We start from the raw sequence: 17448 nt of genomic DNA, 5'->3' as shown, positions 1-17448 counted from the left end.
ACACAAACAGCCCCTTGAAATTCTCCACCTTGTTTGCGAGCAGAGAAATTCAGGGGAACATTTCACAAAATGCCTACAGGAGGACGTGAAATCCTCCAAACGCCTCGGAAACAAATCAAGATGAATGAACACTGTCATGTAACAGCCATATTTTTAAAAATAAAAATCAGAAGAAATGTTCAGTGGAGACCAGGCATAGTATAACTACCACATCAGGTTTGTGCAAGCAAATCAGAATGAATGCTGGAAAATCTGGTTGTCCGGCAGAGCTCAGGATCATTGGTCCTAGGAAACAATACCCAGGAAGTGCAATGTTGGGAAAGGGGATGAGTGACAGCAACAGGTGCTAGGCAACTGCTGCTAGGGAGGAGAGGACAGTTGGAGATTTTTGTACGTGTTATTTGGTTGCAGAACTTCATTGTAAAATTTGGAGAAATGCCCGTTTTGCAAGATGGCTATGTTTTGCTTCACACTTTGTTTCCCGATATGCAGATAACGCAGATAAACCTTTAAATGTGAACTGAATCAAATTTCTCCCCCTAAAGTTTGATGCAAGCATTTCCAAGCGTGTGTGTGTGTGTGTGTGTGTGTGTGTGTGTGTAGTGGTACCTTGGGTTAAGTACTTAATTCTTTCCGGAGGTCCGTTCTTAACCTGAAACTGTTCTTAACCTGAAGCACCACTTAAGCTAATGGGGCCTCCTGCTGCTGCCACACCACCGGAGCACGATTTCTGTTCTTATCCTGAAGCAAAGTTCTTAACCTGAAGCACTATTTATATGTAAGCACTATTTATATGTAACCCTAGTGTCAGGGAACTGACATCGGAGCTAGAGGCGGAGGGAAGGCTCTCAAATGATGCTGGAGAAGGGCCCAGCAGGGAGAGAGGCAGCTCCGCAGATGGGGAAGCAAATCAGCGCAACACCAGGGATATAGAGGGGCTGAGGGGGGAATCGGCGAGAGGGCTCCAGGACTCTTCACCGGACACCAGCGGGGAGAGCATGGGTCCTCCGCTACCCACGCCCACCCTGCACAGAAGACTTCTGCGCAGAGAGAGTAGGAGGAGACTGGGTGTCAAACAACTTTTATGTTGGAAAAGATTTAAGAAAAGCCCACTGACGGATTATGCTAGCAACTGAGGCAGCCACGAAGTGAAGGGCTGCCCAGACTGAAAGGTTTAGCAAGGCAACAAAGCCTGGAGAGGCGGCAACTTACGCACGAGCAACCCATACACATTACACCTAGGTACTACTGTGTGTGTGTGTGTGTGTGTGTGTGTGTGTGTGTGTGTGTACATATATACAGTGGTACCTCAGGTTACATACGCTTCAGGTTACATACGCTTCAGGTTACATACTCCGCTAACCCAGAAATAGTGCTTCAGGATAAGAACTTTGCTTCAGGATTAGAACAGAAATCGTGTTCCGGCGGCACTGTGGCAGCAGGAGGCCCCATTAGCTAAAGTGGTGCTTCAGGTTAAGAACAGTTTCAGGTTAAGTACGGACCTCCAGAACGAATTAAGTACTTAACCCGAGGTACTACTGTGTGTGTGTGTGTGTGTGTGTGTGTGTGTGTGTGTGTGTGTGTGTGTGTATATAGGTGCTATCTCTAGCTCTAACTGCAACTCTGTAACAGATGGCTGGGGCATGAAGCGGGTGCCAAATTAGAACTCTCCAAGTTCAAGAGCGGTTTACTTTGTGTTGGCTTTGAAATTTGCATATCTTAACATTTGTTTCCTTTGGCTTTGGGGAGAGTAGCCCTTCTGCTGTGTACAGAAGGAAACATTGTAGCATGCCTTCCCCTCCCTATCTCAGTGAAAACAATGCCTTTGGATCAGCATCCTCGCCAAGCCGCTAATCTCTACGAAATGAAAATTGCCATCTGTCTTTCACATCACTGACTGGAGCATGCAGATTAGTAATTTGGGGACTTCTGAGTAAAATATTGGCTAATGTACACGAAGGGGGAGAGAACTGTTTCTCTTCGGGGCTAGCTAGGGACGTTGGAGAATTCTGAAGAGAACAAGAACAGAAATTATCGCGGTGTTCTCTTTTTTCCGTCCCAGATCCAGAATGGAAATAAATCAGGCGAATGGGTTTGATATTCACTGCTGCTTTCTTTCTGCAAATGACACATAATTGAATGCAACTCCACTCCCCAATTTGCATTGTGTTCCTTTTGCATTGGAATGAGTGAAGTGGAATAACGTAATGACTATGTAATTTGTGTCATTTATGCAATTTGAGTAATCATGCAAATTACAGAAGTTACATATTTTCACCACTCGCGGGCAGCGAGATTTATAACACCATTTTTTGTTGGTAGCAGATATAGTGCAGTGGTAGGGAAGCAACGCTGCATGTGACAAATGCAAAAACAATTCCCCATACAATTGGGAAATCGTGCCGCCTTCTACCAAGAAGCAGACCAAGACATTTTGCTGCCTGAGGCAAAGGCCAAGAATGGGCCTCTTCTTATTCCATGTACAGAAGCTGTACATGAATAGCACATGAATAAAACCACAGACATCTTACTGTGAGCAGAATGAGGGTCAGACGGAATCCTTTTACCCCTGTTATGATTGAAAAGTTCAGTTTACTAACTCAATTAAGACTCAGTTTAAAAATAAATAAATCAAGAGATCAAAAGTATAGGCTTAAGCATATACAGTGGTACCTCAGGTTAAGTACTTAATTCATTCCGGAGGTCCGTTCTTAACCTGAAACTGTTCTTAACCTGAAGCACCACTTTAGCTAATGGGGCCTCCCGCTGCTGCCACGCCACCGGAGCACAATTTCTGTTCTCATCCTGAAGCAAAGTTCTTAACCCAAGGTACTATTTCTGGGTTAGCGGAGTCTGTAACCTGAAGTGTCTGTAACCTGAAGCATATTTAACCCAAGATACCACTGTACTTCCCAAATGCATCTTGCGAAAAGATGGGCCAGCAATCCAACTTCATATTTCCACCACTGGGGAGGGCAGATGAGCATCACAGTAAGAATAAAATGTAAAACCATCACTTGCACTTGACATATTGCTTTCTATTTTTATTTTGGTTTTTTTGTGACCTGGATTTACATGTGCTCAGACTAAGGTAATACAATGTGAATAGCAGCAACATTTGCTTGAGCGCCCTGGAGGCTGGTCCATCAGGATAAATGAGGCACTGCCCCACCAACTTCATTCTGCCCACTGTCTTTCTTCTTACTTACACCCAGTCTTGGGGGTGACCCTGGCTGCCAGCTTCTTCCTCTTTTATCTCAGTGTTTAGAACTCAACAAAGAGAGAATAGGAACAAAGCTAGAATTAGCTCTACGTTGCATTGGTTCTGGCTCCATCTACTGTTGGCCGCCATGGCTTCCACCCCACCAATCCCAGTGTGCACCAGCCACACTGCTTTTGTGTAAATTAGATGAAAGGTCTCTCTTGGTGGTCATACCTTGCAGGAAAAGTGGTGGCAGTGAGAGTAGCAATTCATTACAGAGTCGAGCTCGGGTGCTCAGGCTCCACCTCTTTTCCTTATACAGTGGTACCTCAGGTTATATATGCTTCAGATTACATACACTTCAGGTTACAGACTCCGCTAACCCAGAAATAGTGCTTCAAGCTAAGAACGTTGCTTCAGGATGAGAACAGAAATCGTGCTCCGGTGGCGCAGCAGCAGCAGGAGGCCCCATTAGCTAAAGTGGTGCTTCAGGTTAAGAACAGTTTCAGGTTAAGTACAGACCTCCAGAACAAATTAAGTACTTAACCTGAGGTACCACTGTAGTTTTGGAGAACAAGATAAAGAAGTCTCAGAGGGAGTTATCAGTCTAACTAGAGCTGGCCAATCTTCCTTGAGTGAATATAAAGTCCCTGGTCTATGAGTCGTAATCTGCACTAATAAAATCACAATTTGTGGATGCTACTTGGCTCCCTCCCAAGATCTGTTCACAGGCAGTTACAGATGCACAATGAATCTGATTTCTGGAGTGAGCTCCCCTTGCACATATTATCTACCCAGGGCTGCATTCTTCCTTTTGATGCTTATCATTGATTTTGCAATCCTTGCTGTAGGCTTTTAAGAGCTTTTCAAGGCCCTGCACAGGCATTTATTTAACCATCATATTTCCCCCCTCCCAATAGACCCCATCCTAGACAATATTGCTGTTAACAAAATTATAACAGAGGTAATTGCTATAAAGCAGGGGGGAATGGATTATTAAACATGGTGATGCAAACATCAGTTCCAAGGAAGAATACTGAAAAGCAATGAGAAAACCTTTTCAGTTTTAAGCTGCAATTCTGTGTACAACTACTTGTGAATAAGCACCATTCAACACAGCGTGGCTTACTCCCAAGCAAATATGCACAGGATTGTGCTGTTAAATATCACTGCGGCAAGGAAAGGTCCATTGTTCAGTGAAATTATTAATCAAAAGCATTTTTATCCTGTGCTTGAGCCAAAAGAGGCTGTAGTCAGTCCCTATCCACAAACTCTCAATTTAAGGGACATGAAACAAAATAAAAAGGGGATGGGGAGGGAGGAGAAGGGCAATCAAGCTTCCACACTGATTCGTAGAGTTCTTGTTGAGACCTGAAGGGATGGATTTCTCAGTAAAACCAACAGGAGCCACACAGTCTCATTTCTCTCTCTCTCTTACAGTCTGATGGAATTGCCACTGCTAGATACATCTATATATTATATAGTTGTAGTTGATTATATGTAAACAAAATGTACTTGATGATGACTGTCCCTGACGTTTATAGTTACCTGGTTTGGAACATGGATTTACCCACCTTGTAATGTTTTGGAATATTATGACTGTAATAGGACAATTTCCCCAGGTTCTTCTCAGGCTAAGAATGAAAAATGAGATCCTTCATAGTGTTGTACAACTGGTTTTTAACTTCAGCTCATGTCCCCCCTTCCATTATGGCCAATGGACCAACTAATGGACCAATGGCCAACTAATCCATCCATGACAATCATTTTGCCGTCAATGGATCACTCCCAATCTGCTCTGCAGCAAAGACCAGATTGGGGGTCTCTCCCACCACAATCATTGAGCCCATGATATATGGAGGCACAACCAATTGGCATACCCAGAGCTGGCACACTTGTGGCTGCCAAGGCGTGAATGCTGAAATCATCAACCACCTTTCACAGGGAGGCTGTGATGCAGCAGAGTTGGCAGGACAAGAGCTGGTTCTAGCACAAGGATCAGATTCTCAAAACTAATAACTTCCTGGTCATAGAAACAAAATCTACCCAGGCCATGCCTCAGCTTACCGCATATGGTGGTGGCAGCTGCTTGGGACCGGGGCAGATGTTTTCAATTCATTGCCCTTGCTCCCAATGATCTGTTTACCTTCTTTCTGCTGTCATGTCTCACAGTGGCAAAGCTGCATGCTCCAGTACCTGGGGCGGAGAGCAGGTGAGGGCATGGCTGGCGCGCATCCCGAGGGTATGGTATGCTGCGCGTGGGGGCATGGTGCCTGGTGCAGTGGGGGGCAGGGTGCATGTCCAGGGGGGCGGCTGTGATGGTACCCCCCTCCCTGATGTTGCCGGGGGTGGTGTACTCCCCCTGCCCCCCCGTTCCTCTGCCAGTGATGTCTCATTCTCTGGCTGTTGTGCCTGCCTCCTACCAGCTTCTCACGTTCAGCTGAGAACATCCTATGTTCTTCCCTTCAGTTCTCACCAAAGGGTTGTGCCAAGGTTCCAGTCTCATATTATCCTGCAGGGGGAATCTTAATCTGGAGTTCCAGGTGAGATGAGGTAGTGAAATGCATCTTTCAACCAGATTCACTCCTGAATTGCTTTAAACCAATTGTATGCACTTAAAACAAACAAACAATTCAGCAGTGAGCCTCTTCTGTAGCTTCCCAACTTCAGGTGATGATAGACCATACTAGCCCTAGACCTGTTGTCCTCTTACTGCTAGGATGATGTGACCTCCCAGTTTGTGAGGGATGGAAAGGCCTGCCCTCTCCTTCAGGAAGCATCACTAGCTAATTGTTTCTATGTCAACACACATGCACTTGACTAACTCTAGAGACATGCAAAAACAGTTGCTTAAGGTTTTGCTAGGGCCAGAGACTGGTTTGACCACTTCACCAGTTAATTCTACTACAGACTACCATCTTACAGTTATAAAACCACAGGTTTGACTAGGATTCCAATATATTGTTCAATGCCCCATACCCATACCCAGTCCCATAACAATATAAATATGAAACCACATTGGCTGCCGTTTTACCACTCTGTAATTCACTGTGACATGTTATTTGACCCTTAGTCTATACTCAGATAAATTAAGCAAGCAAAAATAAATGCTCACTTCATTTTTTTTCTCAAAGGACTATTCACATGAATTTGTTAAATGCCTTGTAATGCCTTACTTTCAATCACATCAGAAAGGTGGGTTAAATATACTATATTATTAAAATTTATATAAAGCCCTTCAACTGACGATCACAGGGCGGTTTTCAACATAAAAATACAAAATGATAACACACTAATAGCAGACGATGACAAACTTTTAAATAGCTTTGGAGGGAGGGGTTGCTAAGAAATCAACACTTTTCAGTTTCAGTTATTTTACTCAAAAGAATGGCCTTAACTCATATACCCAACACCCCATCCAATGGCTATTGGTTTTAGAAGCTAAGACAGGAAGTCAATACTCCTTCCTGCTTAATGTCTGCAGATTGTGCTTGGCTAAGAAAGAATTGAGATCAGATTGGACTTGGCTTGAGAAGTCACATTTGATGATTGGTTTGCTGTTCTTGGTATAGTCTCTCAGTCTATTGAGAGGTAGGGGTGATTCAGAATCTCTTGCACATCTGAGGAGTTGTCTCACCATATTTGCATTAGGATACAAAACGAGGTTTGTCTTGAGTAGGAATGTAAGAAGGCATTATATTCTGTCCCTCCCTGTAATCTTCATGTGCAGCACTGTTTCCATGCTGCTGCAGTTCGTCTTCAGCCAAAAATGGCATTGTTTTGTCTAAATCGTGTAACTTATTCATTATGTAACTAATTCAAATTACATTGTCATTATGTTATCTCACTCTATTCATTTCAATACAAAGGAAACAACAAGCAAATGTGGGAGGGTGTGATAAACGATGCACTGTTTGCAAACTGAAAACAAACAAACAATGACTACTGATTGCATTCACTGGGCTGGTGTCTGTTCCAAGCACAGGATGACCAAATCAACATTAACAATTTCTGTCCCTATTTCTATATTCATAGGAATTATCCAACATCCATCCCCCATCTTGAATGAAAATATGTCTGTAGTATAAATTTAACCCAGTTAACAAGCATGTTGAACTGTCATGGTCCACGATAAAGTATTGTAAGAGGTATGACTTTCTAAAGAGAAATAGTAGCTGCCATATGTAAGATCATAATATTTGTCTCTGTAGACCAGGCTTCCTCAACCTCTGCCCTCCAGATGTTTTTGGCCTACAACTCCCATGATCCCTAGCTAGCAGGACCAGTGGTCAGGGATGATGGGAACTGTAGTCTCAAAACATCTGGAGGGCTGAGGTTGAGGAAGCCTGGTCTAGACTAGCATTGGGGAACCTCTGGCTCAAGAGTTACTAGTCCCAGTCCTGAGAGTGGGAAGGAGATATCTCTCTCTCTCTCTCTCTCTCTCTCTCTCTCTCTCTCTCTCTCTCTCTCTCCACCTGCTGGAATAACTGTAGATGGAGGCAATTCTGGTAGAGGAGGAAGAAGAGTTTGGATTTGATATCCCGCTTTATCACTACCCAAAGGAGTCTCAAAGCGGCTAACAATCTCCTTTCCCTTCCTCCCCCACAACAAACACTCTGTGAGGTGAGTGGAGCTGAGAGACTTCAAAGAAGTGTGACTAGCCCAAGGTCACCCAGCAGCTGCATGCGAAGGAGCAGAGACGCGAACCTGGTTCACCAGATTACAAGTCTACCACTCTTAACCACTACACCACACTGGCGGAACATGTTGGCAGTTGGTCCCAGTTCAGCCACTGCGGGGGAACTTACTGTCTCGCCTCTCTTGGATGTAGCCAGGTAGAGTTGCCAGATAATTTTTTAAAAAACAGGGCTCACAATTGCCGACCTTTGCTCATTCATCCTATGTCTGTGATAGAAACCAATCCAGCAAATATGATCAGCATTCACTGTTGTTGATTTTGGTCCACAAAGAATATGCAACTGATTCCATTCCCCTCTCCCCCATTCACATTGTGTTTCTTTTGCATCGAAATGGATGGGGTAAAATAATGTAAAGGTGACATAAGTTACACCACAAGTAGACGCCAAGATGAATAACAGCAGAGGAATGGAAACAGTGCTGCATGCAACAACGGCAGGGTGGAATGTTAAAGCAGTGCCTTCTTCCATCACTAATGGATGCTGAGATAGATGTGGGGGGAGCATTAGCAAGTGACAGCAATAATTGCAGTTCAGTCCTTTCTGTTGATCAGTTCCTCTTCATACTTCTGGGAATCTCCACATTTACAGGAATTCAGAAAAAATATATTATTCCTAGTGTTGGCAGTGACAAAGATAAAAGGAGCATCTGCAGCCTATATTGAGATAAACTGCTAATAATAAATACCTGTTTTCATATCTCCTGTGGCTTTTAATATCATCAGGACTTTTAAAAACCAAGCAAATGATGCAAGCGCTAAGACTGATGGCACATTCATATATGCAAGGAGTTATTCATTTTCATGAGGAATCGTGTACATAGGAACTTGATCATGCAAAGAGACATGAGAATGTAATGCTTTCTAGGTTATGGGAATTTGCTCTCAAAGCAGCTCCAGCAGCTTTGTATAGAGTGTCATCAACATCTGTACACACAGTTTGGTTCATTACTGTCAGGCCTCAGGAAGTGTCAGACTTCAGGAAAAGTTGAGTTCCAAGTAGGTATGGGGGGAATTTGCTTCAGTTCACATTTAAATGCAAACTTGCCTGTGTTGTACTTCCTGCAACAATAGGGAAATGCTCATTCACAGTTATCTGAATTTTGCAATGCTCTTCTCATGCCAAGCAACATGGACAAAAATGCACACACCGGAGTCAACTGTGCATAAGAATACATATATTGGTGAGAATAAAATGAAAAAAAAAATACATTATATCAGGGAACGTTGTTTTGCCAAAATGAATATATCAGGCAAAGTTGCATAGAAATGTTTGCATATTAGTGGAATTTTGCACTCAAATGCTGATGAATGTTTGCGAGGACTTTTAAAAAAACAAACCTTCTCAAATTCATGTGAAAATTGGAAGAAATGAACTTAAGATCAAAAAAATAAGGAACTGAGAGAAATTTAGATTGACATATTTAACCACCCTGAGTTCTTGGGCTCAGAAGCAGCTGGTTCTGGTTCAAGAGGAGCAAAAGGAGCAGGTGTGTGGTCCAAAATAGGCAGAGTTGACTTTGAGGTTTGAGGAGATCCTTGGCACAGTGTCACATCCAGGGCCGTCTTTAGCATATGTGGTGCTGGGGTGCAAAAAACTGCCCAGCACCCCCATTTGGGAAGGGGCAGGCCAAAGTTGTTAAGCTTTTTTAGGGAGGGCAGCTCAGAGTTGTTGAGCTTTTGGGGGGCACACAATTCTCTCCCATGCTGCGAGTAGAGGGAGGAGAGCGATCCATGCAGGGGTTTAGGAGGGAAACTGCGCACCTTGTGTGAGCAGCATGTGTGTGCTGGGCGGGCCTCTCGATGGCCCACCAATCCCAGGCACGCAGGAAGGCAGAACCGGCTGGCTGCCTCAGCACTTGCAGCAAGAAAGCCTGTTGGATTCCGACGGGCTCTGCTCTGCTCAATAGCAGCTGTTGGTTGGCCCAGCTCTTCAATCCCCAGACTCCAAATCTCAGCCCTGGACTCTCGGCCTGGCGTCCCTGAGAGCCCGGCACCCGGGTGCCCCGCACCCCTAGCATCTATGGGTAAGCCTGCCCTGGTTATTTTAAGTAGAGACCTTTCCCAGTCTGCATCCTCATTGTAGTTGATGTTTTTGTGTGTTTTAGTTGTTTAATTGTTTGCGTGTTTGCTTCCCTGGGCATTCTTGTGAGGAAGGATGGGATATAAATGTAAAATATAAAATTAATAATAAAAAGGCTAATAATATTGTAAATTGGCCCAAATCAACATTGTGCCATGTTGACCAGGGGCTGTTTGTCTAATATATAGAGCTGACAAAGACAGAAAGAGTGAGAGTGAGAGTGAGAGAGAGAGAGAGAGAGAGAGAGAGAGAGAAATAAAGGAATTTCTGACATGGAACCACTTGTCATTTCTAGTGAGAACATCTTGTGACTATTTTTAAGAGTCAGTTTGAGAAACCTGGCAATTTGTGGCAATCTCAACAGGGACAGCCAAGCATGAAAAACAGGATGAGAGAACATGAGGAGGGGGATGAGTCGAGATATTTTGGTGTATGTGGAACTATTGTGATAATAAAAATGCTTGGCATCGTCATATATAGCAGTTTGGGGTTGGGCATATGGGTTTTGTAATGAAATAAAATACAGGATCCAAGCTTGGGAGGGAGGGTCTTCTCTGATTTGAATGCCGCTGGATGGGAGCACACACTTGGGAATCACATTCAGCTGAAATCGTATTTTGTTAGTATACTCTTATGCTTTAGCTCTTCAGTAGCAGGATGCCTTTAAATCTTAATAAAGTATAAATCCTGTCAGCGCCATCCATGCTTCAGAATGAATAATTTATCAGAGCCACTCCATCTCCCTATACACTTAGAATACTTGCTTGGTGGTTAGAAGGAGTCACATACAGAACACTGAGTAGAAAGTATGAGGCCCTAACACATGGTCCTCCAATCTGATCCCCTTGGATTCTCTGTGTCAATGGTGTAAAGGATGGCACTGTTACGACAGTGGGCCCACTAGTCGAATCTAATGCACACCTCAGTTTTCAGAACCTTGAAACCCAAAAAAGGATTTGCTGGAAAATATGCCATCGAATCTAATGCGCACCTTTATTTTCGGAACATGATTTGGTCAAAAAGAGAGAGGTGAGTATTATATTTGAGAAAATACAGTAGTTCGTTATCTCCTTGACATGTGAAGGGAGGGTGTTCCACAGGGAGGGTGCCACTACCGAGAAGGCCTTCTTCATTCATTCATTTGTCAAGTGTCAACAGGAGAGAAGATTCACAATGAGATGAAGCAGTGAGAATACATGCATACTCATGGCTTTAAGAGTAGTCAGCTCCCCACCCCACCCCCTGCCCTTGGTATGCTTACTATCTAGCCTGTTGAAGAGTTTCGGAAAACCCAAAAGCTTGCACACTTATCTCGCAATAAGTCGGCCTAATAAAGGTTTATTCTTTATCTAGAATGAAACTCATTTTTTAATGCTCCCCACCACAATGTAAAAATAAAAATAAAAAAATCACACTCTGCTGAACATCTTCTGAACACCTTTCAGATCTGACATACACAGAAGCCCAGTCAAGCAAATCAGCTTTTTAAAAAAGGCAATTTGAGTTGCAGATCTGTTTCTCCACAATAGACTGTTTACTAAGCCCAATCAATCTGGGTTGCAGTAATTTGCACTCCAGTTAATTGCATGCTTTATTTAAAAGCAAGACCCATTGATTCCAGCAGCACTCTTCCAATAATTAAGGCGCTCACTGCAGAAGAACAATTCACTCTGGCCAGTGGAAATCTGTTAGTTCCCACATGATCATGTAAAGTAAGGATGGGCATTCTGTGACCTTCCAGACATTTTTGAACTACAATTCTCATCACCCAATACCATTGGCCATGCTGGCTGGGCTGTCAGGAGATGAAAGTCCAACAACATAAGTCATGAGTCCCATGAAAGTGTGACAAAGGGAGTGGCGCCATCCTGAGGAAGAATGAGAGGAGCTCAGAGAGCTGGAGCAGGGAAGTTCCTAATAGGATGGAGGAAGTGTTGGTGGACCCTTAAGAAATGTCAGAGTCCTTGGAAGGTGCTGTCGGCTTGGAGGATGGGGAGCTAGAATTGAGATTCAAGAAAGGAACCATGTGTTTTCCACTGATGACACTGAGCAGCCCTACTTATAGCCCTCCTACCTTGCCGACAAAGGTCCGTATAGTTAAAGCTATGGTTTCCCCAGTAGTGATGTATGGAAGTGAGAGCTGCACCATAAAGAAGGCTGATTGCTGAAGAATTGATGCTTTTGAATTATGGTGCTGGAGGAGACTCTTGAGAGTCCCATGAACTGCAAGAAAATCAAACCTATCCATTCTGAAGGAAATCAGCCCTGAGTGCTCACTGGAAGGACAGATCCTGAAGCTGAGGCTCTAATACTTTGGCCACCTCATGAGAAGAGAAGACAGAGGATGAGATGGTTGGACAGTGTTCTCAAAGCTACTAACATGAGTTTGACCAAACTGCAGGAGGCAGTGGAAGACAGGAGTGCCTGGCGTGCTCTGGTCCATGGGGTCACAAAGAGTTGGACACGACTAAATAACAACAACAACAACAACCATGGAGCACCTCTCCCTGTCAGTGAATGGCCTCCAGAGAAGGGGGCTATTCAGAGTAAACTGGATGCTGTGCTAGCACTGCCTCTACCTCCTAGCCTGGCCTTCCTGAGTGGGATAAAGGTAAAGGTAAAGGAACCCCATACCATTTGGTCCAGTCGTGACCGACTCTGGGGTTGCGGTGCTCATCTTGCTTTATTGGCCGAGGGAGCCGGCGTACAGTTTCCGGGTCATGTGGCCAGCATCACTAAGCCACTTCTGGTGAACCAGAGCAGCGCACGGAAACACCGTTTACCTTCCTGCCGGAGCGGTACCTATTTATCTACTTGCACTTTGACGTGCTTTCGAACTGCTAGGTGGGCAGGAGCTGGGACTGAGCAACGGGAGTTCACCCCATCACGGGGATTTGAACGGCTGACCTTCTGATCGATAAGTCCTAGGCTTTGTGGTTTAACCCACAGCACCACCCGCGTCCCATACACCTCAGTGGGATATGTATGTTTTAATCCAGCTTTTTAAAAACAGAATTGTCCTTTAGATTTCTCCTTGTTTTCTTTTATTCCTATGTTTGTGAATATATTAAAAGTTTCACAAGGCAATTCAATTTATTGAATATAGCCAAAGGCCTTCACAGGGAACTACAGAGGGCAAAAGCAAGGCTTTCCTTTAAAATCACACAACCTAAGTCTATAAAAGTCTTCAGCATAAAATTTTAAAATTCCAATGCATTAACATTGCTGGAACAAAGCCGCCAGAGCAAATTTGACTACCAGATGTGTAATATTTATCAGCTAAGAGTTCAGCTATCATGGACTTCTGGGTTAGCGCCATTGGCAATGGCGGAGTTCCTCTGACTGAGAGGAACCCGCTCCGTGAAAATTGAGTCTTGCCGCCGCGGCGAAGACCCTTCAAAAATCCCAGGCGGAGGAAGCCTGGGAACATGGGATTCGGCTGACACCAAGAGTGCCTCCCCTACTGGCGGGGAAACCCTTTTTAGGGGATCCGAAGCGAAGTGGGGTGAGTGGCGCGGTGTTTTGAATCGACTGCTACTTTTACGGAGTGAAGCCGCACAGCCGTTGCCGGAGAGCGTTGACTTTTTCCTGTGGACAATTGGACTCTAAACAACTACCCGTGAGTAGAATGGAAGATTGGACTACGAAACATTTTAATTTGGCACCGAAGTGGGAAGGTGCTAAACAGGAAGTCCGCCTTCCGCTTTTGTAAATAGAGTGAAGCAAAAATTTTGCAAGCTAAAGTCTGGAAAGTCGTATATAAAGGACTAAATTTCCTTCAGTTAAAATTACCAAAACCCCTCTTGGAAGCAGGAGAAGGGGGGGGATCTTAGATTGTTTCAACCTGCAGGAGAGAGAGTAAAGAAAGATAAATTTCCACCGTCTCAAACCTGGGAACGGGGTGTCAGAGACAGACGTTTTGGGGAAGTTCATCGACTGTGAATGAAACGTCTTTTGACAGATAGTTAAAAAAGAGAAACATATTGATTCCAATGTTGCCTTTTGCATTTAAAAGAAACAAAATATTTGAAAAATGAAAGTATTTTTTTTTCTCCTTGCTGGACCTGCTTTCAAAAGATGGATACAAATTGAAATTGTCTCCTCTAGAGGGAGCTTGTTAAACTGTTGCTGGAGTCGATCTGGGGATTTCACAGCTGTGGAGATTAAGGATCGTGAGACCAGACTTTGACCTTGGATAAGAATGTGCTTAGAAGAAGTTTTGGTGCTTGCTTTTTGCAAGACAAGTGCTTTGTTGGAGCAGCTGCATGAGAAGATGGATTTGATGACTGTTGCAGTCAGTAATTTTGGACAAACAGTGAATACTCATATAGAAACCACTCAGGAACCAACCAAGGAAGCTACTTTGACAGGGCAAGTGCAGAAGATAATGGAGAAGGTTGTTGTTGAACCTCAAGTAACACAAATGGAGAGACCCGAGGCCTTGTCGGAACATAAGCTGCTGTCTTTGACGACTGAATCTGGAGAAAGTCAGATTTGGAGAGATGGAGTACTGTTTGGTTTGGAGATGGAAGTTGGATGGACCCCCCTATGCAGGGATGTCTCAGCTTTTGGGATATGGTTTTGGGCCAGGGGGAGTCTGGAGTTGTGGGGATTCTTAACTTTGGAGGGACTTTGAAACATGCCTATAAATACTTTTTGGATTACAGTTCTGACTGTGGATAATGGGCAGACCTGCCGAGGGGGGGTGGTGGAAACATGGTTAGGTTGGAGTCTCCCCGAGACCTACTCCTCAATGAGAAAGGAAGGAAATTAAGAATAAGATCAGCAAAAGACAAAGTAAAGGGCAGGTATAAACAAGAAGAAGATCTGCAAAAGGGACATGGAAAAGACTTAAGAGCCTCGGACAGAAGATCACCAGGTTGATGGACTAGATGGAATGGATAGAAAGGACTGACATAACCCGAGACCAGGAAGAAGAGATGTTGGATGAAGATTGGAAGAAAGTTTTTAAAATTCATTTTGAGAATTAGTGTAAAATTAATGAGTGTTAGGAAAAATGTTGGAATGAAACTACTTGGCTTTAGTAGAAATGATATAAGGAGTTATGTATAAATATTAAGTTTTAAGTTTTAAGGCTTTTTATGGTAAGATAAAGTTAAAATAAATTAAGGTAATTTAATGACAGAATATAGTTAAAGATGGAAAGGATTTGCTGAGTTAATAAATAGGTTAGACTGTTAAGATAAATTATAGAACAAAAATTGAGAAAGATGGAAAGAATTTGCTGAAACAATTAATTGAACTAGAATACAAAAAGGGAGGTGTGAGGAGGTCGATGAAACAAGTAAATGAAAGATAAAGATATGGAATATTGGATTTTTAGTGTTATAGTTCTTTTTTGTTATATTGTTGTATTGGATCCAAATGGTTTCCAGAGAGTGGTAGGGGATGCTTTATCCCATGTTGATGGCTTTTCAGCTGATTCCCTGGTGGCCCGCTGGAATGCGGAGTTAACCAGGGCTATCGACTGTCTGGCTCCGAAGCGCCCTCTCCGATTGCATGGAGCCCGGACAGCCCTGTGGTTTTCCCTGGAGCTGAGGGCGATGAAACAATCGCTGAGACGGCTAGAGCGTCGGTGGCAGAAAACTCACTCCGAATCTGACCGGACACAGGTTAGAGCTCAACGTCGAGCCTACCAAGTGGCGATAGCGACGGCGAAGAAGACTTTCTTCACCGCCTCTTTTGCATCTGCAGAAAATAGTAGCAGGAGACTCTTTCAGGTGGTCCGCAATTTAACGGAACCACCTTTACCACCGGGGCCTTCTAAAGACCCCAAGATCTCCTGCAACGATTTTGCAAAGTTTTTTGCAGATAAAATCACTCATATTCGGAAGGAGCTAGACACCACCGTGGGAGCAGGGCTAGGGCGGGAGAGTGCTGGAGCTCTGTCTGGTCAAGTTGTATGGAATCAATTTCAATCCGTTACCCCCGAGGATGTGGACAGGCTGCTTGGACGCATGAAACCAACCACCTGTCTCCTTGATCCTTGCCCATCCTGGCTAATAAAAGCAAGCCGGGAAGGGCTGGGCGATGGGCTCTGCGGGGTGGTGAATGCTTCCCTCTGTGAGGGAACATTCCCAGATCCGCTGAAAGAGGCGGTCATTAAACCACTTCTTAAAAAACCATCTTTAGACCCGGCCAGTATGGCCAACTATCGCCCAGTCTCAAATCTTCCATTCTTGGGCAAGGTGATTGAGCGTGTGGTTGCTGAACAACTCCAGGCATGCCTGGAGGATGCGGACCATTTGGATCCCTTCCAATCAGGGTTCAGGCCTCATCATGGGACTGAAACTGCCTTGGTCGCACTGGTTGATGATCTCCGGCGAGCTAGGGACAAAGGTGAGAGTTGTTTCCTAGTTCTGCTGGATCTCTCAGCGGCCTTTGATACAATCGACCATAACATCCTTCTGGACCGTCTAGAGGGGTTGGGAGCTGGGGGCACTGTTATACAGTGGTTTCGCTCCTTCCTCCTGGGCCGTGTTCAGAAAGTGGTGGTGGGGGATGAGTGTTCAGACCCTTGGGCCCTCACTTGTGGGGTGCCTCAGGGTTCCGTCCTCTCCCCCATGCTTTTTAACATCTATATGAAGCCGCTGGGAGAGATCATCAGGGGGTTTGGACTGGGTGTCCATCAATATGCAGATGATACCCAGCTCTACCTCTCTTTCAAATCAGAACCAGTGAAGGCGGTGAAGGTCCTGTGTGAGTGCCTGGAGGCGGTTGGAGGATGGATGGCGGCTAATGGATTGAAGTTGAATCCTGACAAGACAGAAGTACTGTTCTTGGGGGACAGGGGGCGGGCAGGTGTGGGGGATTCCCTGGTCCTGAATGGGGTAACTGTGCCCCTGAAGGACCAGATGCGTAGCCTGGGAGTCATTTTGGACTCACAGCTGTCCATGGAGGCACAGGTTAATTCTGTATCCAGGGCAGCTGTCTACCAACTCCACCTGGTACGCAGGCTGAGACCCTACCTGCCCGTGGACTGTCTCGCCAGAGTGGTGCATGCTCTAGTTATCTCCCGCTTGGACTACTGCAATGCGCTCTACGTGGGGCTACCTTTGAAGGTGACTCGGAAACTACAGCTAATCCAGAATGCGGCAGCTAGACTGGTGACAGGGGGCAGCCGCCGAGACCACATAACACCAGTCTTGAAAGACCTACATTGGCTCCCAGTACGTTTCCGAGCACAATTCAAAGTGCTGGTGTTGACCTTTAAAGCCCTAAACGGCCTCGGCCCAGTATACCTGAAGGAGCGTCTCCACCCCCATCGTTCTGCCCGGACGCTGAGGTCCAGCGCCGAGGGCCTTCTGGCGGTTCCCTCATTGCGAGAAGCAAAGCTACAGGGAACCAGGCAGAGGGCCTTTTCGGTAGTGGCGCCCGCCCTGTGGAACGCCCTCCCATCAGATGTCAAAACGATAAACAACTACCTGACATTCAGAAGACATCTTA

Source organism: Podarcis vaucheri (assembly GCF_965113315.1).
Source record: "Podarcis vaucheri genome assembly, chromosome: 15".
Taxonomy (NCBI): domain Eukaryota; kingdom Metazoa; phylum Chordata; class Lepidosauria; order Squamata; family Lacertidae; genus Podarcis; species Podarcis vaucheri.
Note: the sequence above shows the minus strand (reverse complement) of the source record.